The sequence below is a fragment of the Schistocerca piceifrons genome, chromosome 1, assembly GCF_021461385.2.
Source record: "Schistocerca piceifrons isolate TAMUIC-IGC-003096 chromosome 1, iqSchPice1.1, whole genome shotgun sequence".
In the NCBI taxonomy this organism is placed as follows: domain Eukaryota; kingdom Metazoa; phylum Arthropoda; class Insecta; order Orthoptera; family Acrididae; genus Schistocerca; species Schistocerca piceifrons.
Window position 1 is genome coordinate 288,431,760 of NC_060138.1, and position 15,514 is coordinate 288,447,273.

The 15,514-nt window shown below is 42.0% G+C and overlaps 1 protein-coding gene across 1 annotated transcript in view; it reads right to left on the reverse strand.

Moving 5' to 3' along the window:
- LOC124780708 (KAT8 regulatory NSL complex subunit 3) overlaps nucleotides 1-15,514 on the reverse strand; it is a 167,873-nt gene that overhangs the window by 47,024 nt on the left and 105,335 nt on the right. The gene's annotated exons all lie outside the window — the stretch shown is intronic.

Consider the following 15,514-nt stretch of genomic DNA (forward strand, 5'->3'; position numbering starts at 1 on the left):
TGCATGACTAGTCACAGTTAATAACTGGTTTGTGGTTCGAGAATGGGCATGTCAGTCCAAAACTGGTAACCACTGCAGCAAAGATTGTATATTCATACAACTGAGATGGACAAAATAATTTTAAAAAATTATCGGATTTCCTCAATACTATAATGACTGCAGGCCTACCGTCCCAAGGCAGCACGCCTCAAATCAACAAGGAAAATTATAGTTCAAATATGTGACGAGTACAGATAAAAAGTCATATTCTTAGATTTATTAAAAATATATAAAACACCACTCACGAATTAGGCCTTAGGTCTGTTTCGACTGGCCTACCACTGCCTACAAGATAAGGAAATGATCTATGATTGTGGGACATACATTCTCCATATTGTCAATCCCTTCGGATGTTATTGTCAGTAAATGAATTCTGATGCAACTTCAACATGTGCAAACAAAACAACTGGCAAGATGCTGTTCAATAATGAAACCTCACTGTTCTTGGCCGAGTCACATGTTCATCCAGTGTAGTGCCACTAACAGGGTAAAAGTACAATTTGTGACAAGGTGTGAAGGAACACTGCATTAACTGCCTGGGAATGGTGCATGTGGCATGTCAACATTTGAGTTAAGACAACAAGCATGTGAAATTATTGCGTAACTTGTCAGTGCAGCAGTAATCCGTGATGCAGGCAATGCAATCATCATTGAGGTTTCAGTGGTGTTGCAGTACACAGCCAGGAGTGATGCACTGACAAAAATGCAATGCAACTTGTTATAAATAACCAACGATTCTTTAGCAAAGTTATTCAAGTCTAGCAGTACCACCAGGTCACAGTGGCTATGCCAGACGAGGAGACAACATGGAGTTGTCAGCCGCAGCCATAGGTTTGAGTTGCCACCTGGGTATCTGCTTCTTGCACCAAGTCCTCCAACCAGATTTGCTGCCACAGTGCAGTGGGCCACCTGATCCAGTCCAGCAGCCACCATACTCATGATGGAAGGCAACAGGTAGTGCCTTGGGCTCAGCAGCCACCTTCTGACAACAAGGTTGGTGAACCTCTTGCTGCTCACCTTGGCTGCTTGCATGTGGTCATTACCGAGAATCCCAGCAACCGCCACTGATGTCAGTGCTGTGGCCCATGCAAGACAGCCACGGGCCTGGCACCAGGTGCAGATGTCAGCAAAGCAAGGCACCGGCATTTGTTGAGCAGCCATCTGGGTGGATTCTAGCTGCAGGCTGAGCGTCTACCGGCCCACCAAACCACAAAGTAAATGTAACAATTGACGATAAAGTGTTAATTTCAACAGCTGCTCCTTTCTGGGCCTCCCACTCAGCCTCACCCCACAGCCACTCAGCCTCCTGACTATGTAACTGCCCAGGTTGGCTAGACCAGCACAGAACTGTGCAACACTACAGACATCCTGTAACCAGGACTCATTGCACTGGGATCTCCGTTTGTTGTCAGTAATACCAGTGCTGCTATCCTGTAGTGTTTGCGCAATCCACAGCCACTCCCATTTACAGACACATTAATTTTCAAGCTCCATTCAAGTTATAACTTCTCTGACTGGAAATAGATAGAAACAGCTGGTTTGTTTTGAAAAACACGCGTGCTCACTGTGAGTGAAAGAGAGAGATGGCAGCACTGTATCGCACACAAAACCTAGAGGCAGTGATGAGAATGAGGACTGTTTTTGCCTTAAAAATGCAGTGTTTTTCATTATTCTAAAAATGACCCCAAAAAATTTTGGTCATACGTAAAATCTATGAACGCTACAAATAATTCAATACCTTCTCTTGCTGACAGTATGGGTAATGAAACTGATGACGATAAACAGAAGGCCGAAATTCTAAACCTAGCTTTCAAAAACTCGTTTTCGATAGAGGACTGCAGCAACATTCCCCCTTTCAATTATCGAACAAATGAAAGGATGGCCGACACAGTGTTTAGTGTATCTGAGATTGTAAAACAGTTAAGATCCTTAGACGCCAGAAAGGCATCTGGCCCAGACGGTATCCCCATAAAATTTTATAATGACTATGCTACAAATATAGCACCATTCTTATCTGTCATCTATCAGAGGTCATTGGAACGGCGGAAAGTTCCACGGGACTGGACGAAGGCCCAGGTCATAGCAATCTATAAAAAGGGTAGAAAATTGGATGCACATAATTACCGGCCAATTTCACTGACATCGATTTGTTGTAGAACCATGGAACATATTTTGTGTTACACATAATGACCTTTCTAGACTCTGAGAAGCTCATCTGCCGAAACCAGCACGGTTGATAGTATTGACAGCGGCCTTAGACTGTTTGCCGATGAACTGCAGTCTACAGGAAAGTAGTATCACATGAAAGTTGTGAACAAATCAATGAGGATTTGCAGAAAATAAATGCATGGTGTAATGACTGGCAGTTGTCTCTCAATATTAGTAAGTGTAACCTACTGCGTATAACAACGCAAAAATCCCCATTAATGTATGAGTACAAAATAAATGAGCAGTCTTTGGAAGCGGTAACGTCAGTCAAGTATCTGGGTGTGACTATTCAAAATGATCTCAAATGGAATGATCAGATTACACAAGTAAAGGGTAAGGTGAACTCTAGATTGTGGTTTATTGGTAGAATCCTGAAGTGATGCAGTCCTTCAACAAAGGAAATAGCTTACAATACTTTAGTTCATCCAGTCTTAGAGTACTGTTTGTCTGTATGGGACCCTTACCAGTTGGGTCTGATTCAAGAGATTGAGAAAGTCCAAAGAAGAACGGCAAGATTCGTGACTGGTACATTTAGCCATTGCGAGAGCGTTACAGATCACACAGAAAGTTTGAAGTGGGACACACTTGCAGATAGACGACGCGCTAAACAGAAGGGGCTGCTCACTAAATTCTGAAATCCACTCTTCGCCAAGGATGTAGAGCATATGTTATTATCACCAACTTTCAAATTGAATAATGATCATCATTCAAAGATAAGGGAAATAAGAGCTCATACTGAGGCATTCAGACAGTCGTTTTTCCCTCGCGTGATCCGCGAGTGGAACAGAGGGGGGGGAAATATGACTTTGGCGTGAATTGACTTTGGCGTGAATTGACTTTGGCGTGAATTGTGCCCTCCACCACACACTGCTTGGTGGCTAGCAGAGTATATATGTAGATGTAGATTACAAAAACTGTGTGTAATCATTTGTTTTCCCAATTTCACCAAATGAAATTCATCATCAGTTCAGTGACACATGTGGTGATGGTATCATGGATGTGTCTGATGTTGTTTGTGAGTGTGACAGTTTAAAGAAGGTAGAATGTCATGCAATAACACGAGCTGGTATAACAACATGATTAAGCAAGAGGAGAAAGTTGATTTGAAGGATCGCAAAAGTAGTATGGAACACATTGCCTACAAGTAAACACTTCAATGGGATCTGTGCACAGAATCATGCATGAAGACATGAAAATACATAAAATGTCTTCCAGGTGGGTTCACAAATGCTGACAGACAACCGCAAGACTGTGCATGTTGCACACAACCAGGCAATGACGAAACAAGATGACAAAATGGGACTTTCTTTTCACTGACTGTGACAATGGATGAGACATGAATGCCATTTTTCAATCTTGAAATCAAGAGCCAGTCAGCTCAGCGGAAGCACACACATCCACCAACACGAAAAAAGTTTGGGTAAGTTTCAGTGCTGATAAAATTATGGTGGGTGTGGTCTGGAAAAGCGGTGGTGTATTCCTTACTCACTGCATACCAAAGGGCACTATGGCTAAACGTGCATGCTGCCAAGATCTTTTGAATAACAAGCTCCTTCCAGCATTACTTGAAAAACAATCGCAAAAGGCTACATGTGTGTTCTTCCATCAAGACAATGTACCATTGCATAGGATGAATGTGACACTTCAGTTTCTTTGTGATAACAACTTTAAAGTGATTTTTCATGCTTCCTACGTGCCTGACCTGGCTCCTAGTGACTTTCAGTTGTTTCCAATGATGAAAGAAACTCTCCTTGGCCACTCAGACACTAGTTTCATCTACATCTACATCTACATTGATACTCCGCAAGCCACCCAACGGTGTGTGGCGGAGGGCACTTTACGTGCCACTGTCATTACCTCCCTTTCCTGTTCCAGTCGCGTATGGTTCGCGGGAAGAACGACTGTCTGAAAGCCTCCGTGCGCGCTCTAATCTCTCTAATTTTACATTCGTGATCTCCTCGGGAGTTATAAGTAGGGGGAAGCAATATATTCGATACCTCATCCAGAAACGCACCCTCTCGAAACCTGGCGAGCAAGCTACACCGCGATGCAGAGCGCCTCTCTTGCAGAGTCTGCCACTTGAGTTTATTAAACATCTCCGTAACGCTATCACGCTTACCAAATAACCCTGTGACGAAACGCGCCGCTCTTCTTTGGATCTTCTCTATCTCCTCCGTCAGACCGATCTGGTACGGATCCCACACTGACGAGCAATACTCAAGTATAGGTCGAACGAGTGTTTTGTAAGCCACCTCCTTTGTTGATGGACTACATTTTCTAAGCACTCTCCCAATGAATCTCAACCTGGTACCCGCCTTACCAACAATTAATTTTATATGATCATTCCACTTCAAATCGTTCCGAACGCATACCCCCAGATATTTTACAGAAGTAACTGCTACCAGTGATTGTTCCGCTATCATATAATCATACAATAAAGGATCCTTCTTTCTATGTATTCGCAATACATTACATTTGTCTATGTTAAGGGTCAGTTGCCACTCCCTGCACCAAGTGCCTATCCGCTGCAGATCTTCCTGCATTTCGCTACAATTTTCTAATGCTGCAACTTCTCTGTATACTACAGCATCATCCGCGAAAAGCCGCATGGAACTTCCGACACTATCTACTAAGTCATTTATATATATTGTGAAAAGCAATGGTCCCATAACACTCCACTGTGGCACGCCAGAGGTTACTTTAACGTCTGTAGACGTCTCTCCATTGATAACAACATGCTGTGTTCTGTTTGCTAAAAACTCTTCAATCCAGCCACACAGCTGGTCTGATATTCCGTAGGCTCTTACTTTGTTTATCAGGCGACAGTGCGGAACTGTATCGAATGCCTTCCGGAAGTCAAGAAAAATAGCATCTACCTGGGAGCCTGTATCTAATATTTTCTGGGTCTCATGAACAAATAAGGCGAGTTGGGTCTCACACGATCGCTGTTTCCGGAATCCATGTTGATTCCTACATAGTAGATTCTGGGTTTCCAGAAATGACATGATACGTGAGCAAAAAACATGTTCTAAAATTCTACAAGAGATCGACGTAAGAGATATAGGTCTATAGTTTTGCGCATCTGCTCGACGACCCTTCTTGAAGACTGGGACTATCTGTGCTCTTTTCCAATCATTTGGAACCCTCCGTTCCTCTAGAGACTTGCGGTACACGGCTGTTAGAAGGGGGGCAAGTTCTTTCGCGTACTCTGTGTAGAATCGAATTGGTATCCCGTCAGGTCCAGTGGACTTTCCTCTATTGAGTGATTCCAGTTGCTTTTCTATTCCTTGGACACTTATTTCGATGTCAGCCATTTTTTCGTTTGTGCGAGGATTTAGAGAAGGAACTGCAGTGCGGTCTTCCTCTGTGAAACAGCTTTGGAAAAAGGTGTTTAGTATTTCAGCTTTACGCGTGTCATCCTCTGTTTCAATGCCATCATCATCCCGTAGTGTCTGGATATGCTGTTTCGAGCCACTTACTGATTTAACGTAAGACCAGAACTTCCTAGGATTTTCTGTCAAGTCGGTACATAGAATTTTACTTTCGAATTCAATGAACGCTTCACGCATAGCCCTCCTTACGCTAACTTTGACATCGTTTAGCTTCTGTTTGTCTGAGAGGTTTTGGCTGCGTTTAAACTTGGAGTGGAGCTCTCTTTGCTTTCGCAGTAGTTTCCTAACTTTGTTGTTGTACCACGGTGGGTTTTTCCCGTCCCTCATAGTTTTACTCGGCACGTACCTGTCTAAAACGCATTTTACCATTGCCTTGAACTTTTTCCATAAACACTCAACATTGTCAGTGTCGGAACAGAAATTTTCGTTTTGATCTGTTAGGTAGTCTGAAATCTGCCTTCTATTACTCTTGCTAAACAGATAAACCTTCCTCCCTTTTTTTATATTCCTATTAACTTCCATATTCAGGGATGCTGCAACGGCCTTATGATCACTGATTCCCTGTTCTGTACATACAGAGTCGAAAAGTTCGGGTCTGTTTGTTATCAGTAGGTCCAAGATGTTATCTCCATGAGTCGGTTCTCTGTTTAATTGCTCGAGGTAATTTTCGGATAGTGCACTCAGTATAATGTCACTCGATGCTCTGTCTCTACCACCCGTCCTAAACATCTGAGTGTCCCAGTCTATATCTGGTAAATTGAAATCTCCACCTAAGACTATAACATGCTGAGAAAATTTATGTGAAATGTATTCCAAATTTTCTCTCAGTTGTTCTGCCACTAATGCTGCTGAGTCGGGAGGTCGGTAAAAGGAGCCAATTATTAACCTAGTTCGGTTGTTTAGTGTAACCTCCACCCATAATAATTCACAGGAACTATCCACTTCCACTTCACTACAGGATAAACTACTACTAACAGCGACGAACACTCCACCACCGGTTGCATGCAATCTATCCTTTCTAAACACCGTCTGTACCTTTGTAAAAATTTCGGCAGAATTTATCTCTGGCTTAAGCCAGCTTTCTGTACCTATAACGATTTCAGCTTCGGTGCTTTCTATCAGCGCTTGAAGTTCCGGTACTTTACCAACGCAGCTTCGACAGTTGACAATTACAATACCGATTGCTGCTTGATCCCCGCATGTCCTGACTTTGCCCCGCACCCGTTGAGGCTGTTGCCCTTTCTGTACTTGCGCAAGGCCATCTAACCTAAAAAGCCGCCCACGCCACGCCACTGCATCAGCAATTTCCCAGACATCAAATCAAACTTCTAAAGAAGGATTCACAGCAGCCATGGAATAATTGTGTCAAAGTTGTGAAAAATGTGTATGGCTGCAGAGAGATTATGTTGAGAACTGATGCAAGTTTCACAGTTTTTGTGTGATTAGATTGTGAGATAAACAGAAAATAGAAGCTTTCAAAATATTCTGCTACAGAACAATGCTGCAGATGAGATGGGTTGATCACATAACTAATTAGGTAATTAGGACACATAACTAATTAGGAGATACTGAAAAGAATTTGGGGAGACAAGAAATTTGTGGCACAACTTGACCAAAAGGAGAGCTCAGGTGGTAGACACATTCTGAGACATCAAGGGATCGCCAATTTAGTACTGGAGGGAAGTGTGGGTGGTAAAAACCGTAGAGTTACATGAAGAGATGAATACAGTAAGCAGATTCAGAAAGATATAGGTTGCATTAGTAATCTGTAGATGTAGAGGCCTGCACAAAATAGAGTAGCGTGGAGAGCTACATCAAACCAGTCTTCGGACCAAAGACAACAAGTGATTGTGAGAAAAGAAACCAATGTCATAAACCAAGTGTGAGAGCACTGTAGAAAGTTCATTCAAAATGTACAGTAGACACAACTCACAACTGATAGTAAATTAATTCACATTCCGTTCCGTGCAGTGGTTCCTAAGCTAGAAGTGACCATCTGGTACCAATGAAATGACAACAGTACCTTAAGAAAGGAATTTTCCTCAATACTCACTGACCCCCGTAAAGCAACAGTACATGTTTTTCAGTAGTAATTTACACCTCATAAAAAAGGCAAGCCTCGTTCTCAGCCCAGGGAAAGAAAGATATGTTCAGCAGCAGAAATAATGTGCAAGCTTCATGTCATGTCGTGTGTGTGTGTGTGTGTGTGTGTGTGTGTGTGTGTGTGAGAGAGAGAGAGAGAGAGAGAGAGAGAGAGAGAGAGAGAGAGAGAGAGATTGGGGGGGGGGGGGGGGGGGGGGGGGGTGTAGGTGGGGGGAAGTGCAGAAACAAATATGTTCTCTCTCTCTCTCTCTCTCAAATGTTAAGATAAATTTTGTCTATGCAATATTACACTATTTCAAGACAAGTGCTGAAACAGGTATTGACTTAGAGCCTGAAGGATGAAGCTTTCCATTAATGGACCCAGTTTAATTTTTTTCTAGTTATTTTCTAGTTATTAGATTCATTTCAATAAAGTGACACAGAGAGCAAAAATGGACCTCCTGTTGGAGAAGTAAAATTTTCAGTACAAGCAAAAACATTTGATAATATCTGTTTTTATTTGCTTTCTGTTTACTGTAGTAATTTACATCATTCTGTACATGCTCAAATCAATTTGAAAGGTGTTTGAATCCAACAGCAGTCAACATTATCATTAAAAGCAATCAATGTCAGTCGTCTGAAAAAGGACCTCTTAATCACTATGGAGAAATAATATTGGCCCGAAAGAGGGCCCTTTTCCAAATCTCACAGATGCATGTTTGATGCTTCACAAAATAGTATCTCCAAAATTTTACAGGCATTTTAAGGAGCTCAGTTTTGTGGATATAAAAATGCCAAACAAGACAAGTGGTCCCTTTTTATACGAGAGTCATAAATGCCTACAGACATGGTAGCAACAAAAATCTATACCTACAGTACATGTAAACTCTATTGTCACTGCCAGAAACGAAGAACATGAAGTAGCAATGGGTACACATGACTGGCTGTATGTCCCAAAGAATAGTAATGCTAACATAGTACCTCCCAAAACTAAATATATCCACTTTGAGCTCATCTGTCGCTGAAAAGATAATGTACATTGCAAAATGGATGTTGATGGAAATGAATTTGCACACCACATTTTTCCAGAAGAAAATGGATCCACTCAGTTTCCTGGCACAGTAATTCCAGAACAAAGGGCAAAAATGCTGTTTGTATACAATTGTGATCCCTTTCAGGCCAAAATATTTTAGAACTAGAAAATCAGATTCTCTGACCACTATAAAATACAGGATCTCAGTAATGTACTTTTGGGGGGTTCAGTGAACTCAAAATTTTAGGTTGTTTTGGGCCCCCTAATGGGTTCAAAATCAAAGTTTGGTCTGAAATATGCCACAACATGTAATAAAAATATCAATTTTTGGGAAAAAAAGAAAAACCGTGCAGTGTTTGCTAATTTTTCTTAATCTGGAGCCAATTTATTTGATTTTAAATGTTTGTACACTGTTGTTGTTGTGGTCTTCAGTCCTGAGACTGGTTTGATGCAGCTCTCCATGCTATGCTATCCTTTGCAAGCTTCTTCATCTCCCAGTACCTACTGCAGCCTACATCCTTCTGAATCTGCTTAGTGTATTCATCTCTTCGTCTTCCTCTACGATTTTTACCCTACACGCTGCCCTACTGTACTAAATTGGTGAGCCCTTGATCACTCCGAATATGTCCTACCAACCGATCCCTGTTTCTGGTCAAGTTCTGCCACAAACTCCTCTTCTCCCCAAATCTATTCAATACCTCCTCTTTAGTTATGTGATCTACCCATCTAATCTTCAGCATTCTTCTGTAGCACCACATTTCGAAAGCTTCTATTTTCTTCTTGTCTAAACTATTTATCGTCCATGTTTCACTTCCATACATGGCTACACTCCATACAAATACTTTCAGAAATGACTTCCAGACACTTAAATCTATACTCAATGTTAACAAATTTCTCTTCTTCAGAAACGCTTTCCTTGCCATTGCCAGTCTACATTTTATATCCTCTCTACTTTGACCCTCATCAGTTATTTTGCTCCCCAAATAGCAAAACTCCTTTACTACTTTACGTGTCTCATTTCCTAATCTAATTCCTTCAGAATCACCCAACTTAATTTGACTACATTTCATTATCCTTGTTTTGCTTTTGTTGATGTTCATCTCATACCCTCCTTTCAAGACACTGTCCATTCCGTTCAACTGCTCTTCCTAGCCCTTTGCTGTCTCTGACAGAATTACAATGTCATCGGCGAACCTCAAAGTTTTTATTTCTTCTCCATGGATTTTAATACCTACTCCAAATTTTCTTTTGTTTCCTTTACTGCTTTCTCAATATACAGATTGAATAGCATCAGGGAGAGGCTACAACCCTGTCTTACTCCCTTCCCAACCACTGCTTCCCTTTCATGTCCCTAGACTCTTATAACTGCCATCTGGTTTCTGTACAAATTGTAAATAGCCTTTCGCTCCCTGTATTTTATCCCTGCCACCTTTAGAATTTGAAAGAGAGTATTCCAGTCAACATTGTCAAAAGCTTTCTCTAAGTCTACAAATGCTAGAAACGTAGGTTTGCCTTTCCTTAACCTTTCTTCTAAGATAAGTCGTAGGGTTAGTATTGCCTCACGTGTTCCAACATTTCTACAGAATCCAAACTGATCTTCCCCGAGATCGGCTTCTACCAGTTTTTCCATTTGTCTGTAAAGAATTCGTGTTAGTATTTTGCAGCTGTGACTTATTAAACTGATAGTTCGGTAATTTTTGCATCTGTCAACACCTGCTTTCTTTGGGATTGGAGTTTTTATATTCTTCTTGAAGTCTGAGGGAATTTTGCCTGATCTTGCTCACCAGGTGGTAGAGTTTTGTGAGGACTGGCTCTCCCTAGGCTGTCAGTAGTTCTAATGGAATGTTGTCTACTCCCGGGGCCTTGTTTCGACTTGGGTCTTTCAGTGCTCTGTCAAACTCTTCACGCAGTATCATATCTGCCATTTCCTCTTCATCTACATCCTCTTCCATTTCCATAATCTTGTCCTCAAGAACATCGCTCCTGTATAGACCCTCTATATACTCCTTCCACCTTTCTGCTTTCCCTTCTTTGCTTAGAAATGGGTTTCCATCTGAGTTCTTGATATTCATGCAAGGGGTTCTCTTTTCTCCAAAGGTCTCTTTAATTTTCCTGTAGGCAGTATCTATCTTACCCCTCATTTGTCCTCTAGCCATCCTTGCTTAGCCATTTTGCACTTCCCGTCAGCCTCATTTCTGAGACTTTTGTATTCCTTTTTGCCTGCTTTACTTACTGAATTTAATTAATGATAGGAGAAAATACAAAAATGCAGTATCTCTTCTGTTACCCCAGGATTTCTACCAGCCCTCGTCTTTTTACCTAATTGATCCTCTGCTGCCTTCACTATTTCATTCCTCAAAGCAATCCATTCTCCTTCTACTGTATTTCTTTCCCCCATCCCTGTCAATTGTTCCGTTATGCTCTCCCTGCAACTCTGTACAACCTCTGGTTCTTTCAGTTTATCCAGGTCCCATCTCCTTAAATTCCCACCTTTTTGCAGTTTCTTCAGTTTTAATTTGCAGTTCATAACCAATAGATTGTGTCAGAGTCCACATCTGCCCCTGGAAATGTCTTACAATTTAAAATCTGGTTCCTAAATCTCTGTCTTACTATTATATAATCTATCTGAAACCTTATTGTATCTCCAGGGTTCTTCCATGTATACAACCTTATTCCATGATTCTTGAACCAAGTGTTAGTTAAGATTAAGTTATGCTATGTGAAAAATTCTACCAGGCGGCTTCCTCTTGCATTTCTTAGCCCCAATCGATATTCACCTACTATGTTTCCTCCTCTTCCTTTCCCTACTGTCAAATTTCAGTCACCCATGACTATTAAATTTTCGTCTCCCTTCACTACCTAAATAATTTCTTTTATCTCATCATACATTTCATCAATTTCTTCATCATCTGCAGAGCTAGTTGGCATATAAACTTGTACTACTGTAGTAGGCGTGGGCTTCATGTCTATCTTGGCCAGAATAATGTGTTCACTATGCTGTTTGTAGTAGCTTACCCGCACTCCTATTTTTTTATTCATTGTTAGACCTTCTCCTGCATTACCCCTATTTGATTTTGTATTTATAACCCTGTATTCACCTGACCAAAAGTCTTGTTCCTCCTGCCACCAAACCTCACTAATTCCCACTATATCTAACTTTAATCTACCCATTTCCCTTTTTAAATTTTCTAACCTACCTGCCCGATTAAGGGATCTGACATTCCATGCTCCGATCCGTAGAACGCCAGTTTTCTTTCTCCTGATAACGACATCCTCTTGAGTAGTCCCCGATCGCAGATCCTAATGGGGGACTATTTTACCTCCGGAATATTTTACCCAAGAGGATGCCATCATCATTTAATCATACAGTAAAGCTGCATGCCCACGGGAAAAATTACTGCTGTAGTTTCCCCTTGCTTTCAGCCGATCGCAGTACCAACACAGCAAGGCCATTTTGGTTAGTGTTACAAGGCCAGGTCAGTCAATCATCTAGACTGTTGCCCCTGCAACTACTGAAAAGACTGCTGCCCCTCTTCAGGAACCACATGTTTGTCTGGCCTCTCGACAGATACTCCTCCGTTGTGGTTACACCTACAGTACGGCTATCTGTATCGCTGAGGCACGCAAGCCTCCCCACCAATGGCAGGGTCCATGGTTCATGGGGGGAGGTGGGGGGGGTTGTACACTATGATGTGCTATACACCAAAAGGTGTTAGCCACTTAATGTGTAACGTTAACTTAAAGAAATCCGTACCATTTGAAAAAGGACTTTTTCAGGGTAATATAAACACACACAATTCGTTTCTTAAATATGTGAAATCAAACAATGGCAACAAAGTGAAACTTTAACACACATTATCTCAAAACACTTTTGCTTGTTGGTGGAGTACAACAGTACCTCCATTATGACAGCTGCCACCCATTCCACATCAAACAGTCCCTTCCCTACATCCTAGGTCTTCGTGGCAAATGAATCTGCTCCAGTCCGGAATCCCTGAACCATTACATCAACAACCTGAAAACAGCTTTCGCATCCCACAACTACCCTCCTGACCTGGTACAGAAGCAAATTACCAGAGCCACTTCCTCATCTCCTCAAACCGAGAACCTCCCACAGAAGAACCCCAAAAGTGTCCCACTTGTGACAGGATACTTTCCGGGACTGGATCAGACTCTGAATGTGGCTCTCCAGCAGGGATACGACTTCCTCAAATCCTGCCCTGAAATGAGATCCATCCTTCATGAAATCCTCCTCACTCCACCAAGAGTGTCTTTCTGCCGTCCACCTAACTTCGTAACCTCTTGGTTCAGCCCTATGAAATCCCCAAACCACATTCCCTACCCTCTGGCTCCTACCTTTGTAACCGCCCCCCGGTGTAAAACCTGTCCCATGCACCCTCCCACCACCGCCTACTCCAGTCCTGTAAACCAGAAGGTGTACAAGATCAAAGGCAGAGCCACCTGTGAAAGCACCCACGTGATTTACCAACTGACCTGCCTACACTGTGAAGCTTTCTATGTGGGAATGACCAGCAACAAACTGTCCATTCGCAGGAATGGACACAGGCAGACAGTGTTTGTTGGTAATGAGGATCACCCTGTGGCTAAACATGCCTTGATGCATGGCCAGCACATCTTGGCACAGTGTTACACCGTCCGGGTTATCTGGATACTTCCCACTAACACCAACATGTCAGAACTCCGGAGATGGGAACTTGCCCTTCAGTATATCCTCTCTTCTCGTTACCCACCAGGCCTCAGTCTCCGCTAATTTCAAGTTGCCGCCACTCATACCTCACCTGTCATTCAACAACATCTTTGCCTCTGTACTTCCGCCTCGACTGACATCTCTACCCAAACTCTTTGCCTTTACAAATGTCTGCTTGTGTCTGTGTGTGTGTGTGTGTGTGTGTGTGTGTGTGTGTGTGTGTGTGTGTGTGTGTGTGTGTATATACCTGTCCTTTTTCCCCCCTAAGGTAAGTCTTTCCGCTCCCGGGATTGGAATGACTCCTTACCCTCTCCCTTAAAACCCACATCCTTTTGTCTTTCCCTCTCCTTCCCTCTTTCCTGATGAAGCAACCGTGGGTTGCGAAAGCTTGAATTTTGTGTGTATGTTTGTGTGTCTATCAACATGCCAGCGCTTTCGTTTGGTAAGTTACATCATCTTTGTATATGTGCACAATAATCTGGGGCCATGCCTATTGGGGATGGTTGAATGGTCTGTTTAAGATACACGCCACGTAATGCAACATAGTAGTACTCAGCTGAGTGGCACAGCATTTTACAACAAATAAATGCATATGTTTGTTTATTAGCTAAAACCCAAACGATAGAATAATGCGGACACTTTTAATGTGGCAAATTTGGTGGCGGATGTTTTGAACTACGGTCACATCGAGTACCAGTAGAGTTCGGGCCTGAGCTGTGTATTCTATAACAATGAATACAATCAGTTTTTGACAAATAATTTAATTGGATAGATAAATACATAGTCTACTGATCAAGCAGTGGCAGAACCTCCCAGGAGGTTATAATTAGGCAAGCTTTTCAGACAGAAGAGTTGAAGGGGAAGGAAGAGGGGTAAAGGAAAAGAACTGGAGAACTCTAGGAATTGGGGAAGATTTCGGGAAAGCCAGCCAAACTGCAGCTCCGGGGAGGAAAGATCTTTCCTTCTCATCTCATGCAATAAGTCTTGCCTGAACCGTGGTACTGGCTGACTTTCCCGAAATCTACCCGTTTTCTTAGATCTCTTCAGTTCTTTTCCTTCACCCTTCTTCCTTCCCCTTTGACTCTTCTGCCTGAAGAAGAAACCACTGGCTCGGAAAGCTTGCCTAATTATAACCTCATTTTACATGTGTGTTCTGTTGCCGCATGTTGAGTTGATTTTTCAGTTAAAAATACTCTGCTACCCTCAACAAGCAATTGCACAGAAAGCGTCCCTGAATTTTCTGTGTTGCGCATTGCTTGTTGTTTTCTTTTCTTATTTCGAAGTAAGTGAAGCAAAGAATCCTGGTCCATCACAATTTTTGATTACCACCCTTACAACACCAGAAGAGATTGGCGATGTCTGTAACAATGTATCAGTTGCTTCAGGCCGGTGCCCTGCTAAAGGAATGTGGGACTTGTTTCCCTGGACCGCTCCTCTCTTATCTGGCGGTCAAAATTCTGGGTTGTTTACACTCACAGGCATCTGCCACTATAGCCTATAGTGCCAGCAGTCTGTGCTATAATGACTGGAAAACAAAATCTGTGGCTTTCTTCAAGTGTGCTGAAATCCTTCCCCTAAAGTAAAAATGTAGTTACCATATATTTGGTTCTACTTCCACTCTAAATAACTTATCAGCTCAATCTTCAGTGTTGTCAAGCATGTGTTGCACAGATATGAATGTCCACAAAAGGTTGAAATTAATAGTCTGCAGATTTTGTAATTATCTAACTGAGCAAAGAAGACAAGTAATATCCAGAAACACCTCCATTCGGCGACACATTCAGTTCACTGGCAGGGAAAATGCTGCTGCTTTTATATATAACAATCATTCTTGAAAGCATAAGTACTGCCAAATGGAGAAAACAAAGGCCATTTCAGAACAAAAGCAAGCACAAAAATTTACCAATCAGCACTTTTTTTAACAATCAGTTTGAAAAAAAAAAAGAAACCTCAAATTTTGCCAAAAATAGATGCTACATTTTCCGGACCCTTCTTGTAAGACTTAAAAATGTGTAACCAAATAAAAAATCTTTCCGAGTGTAGGGTTTAGTG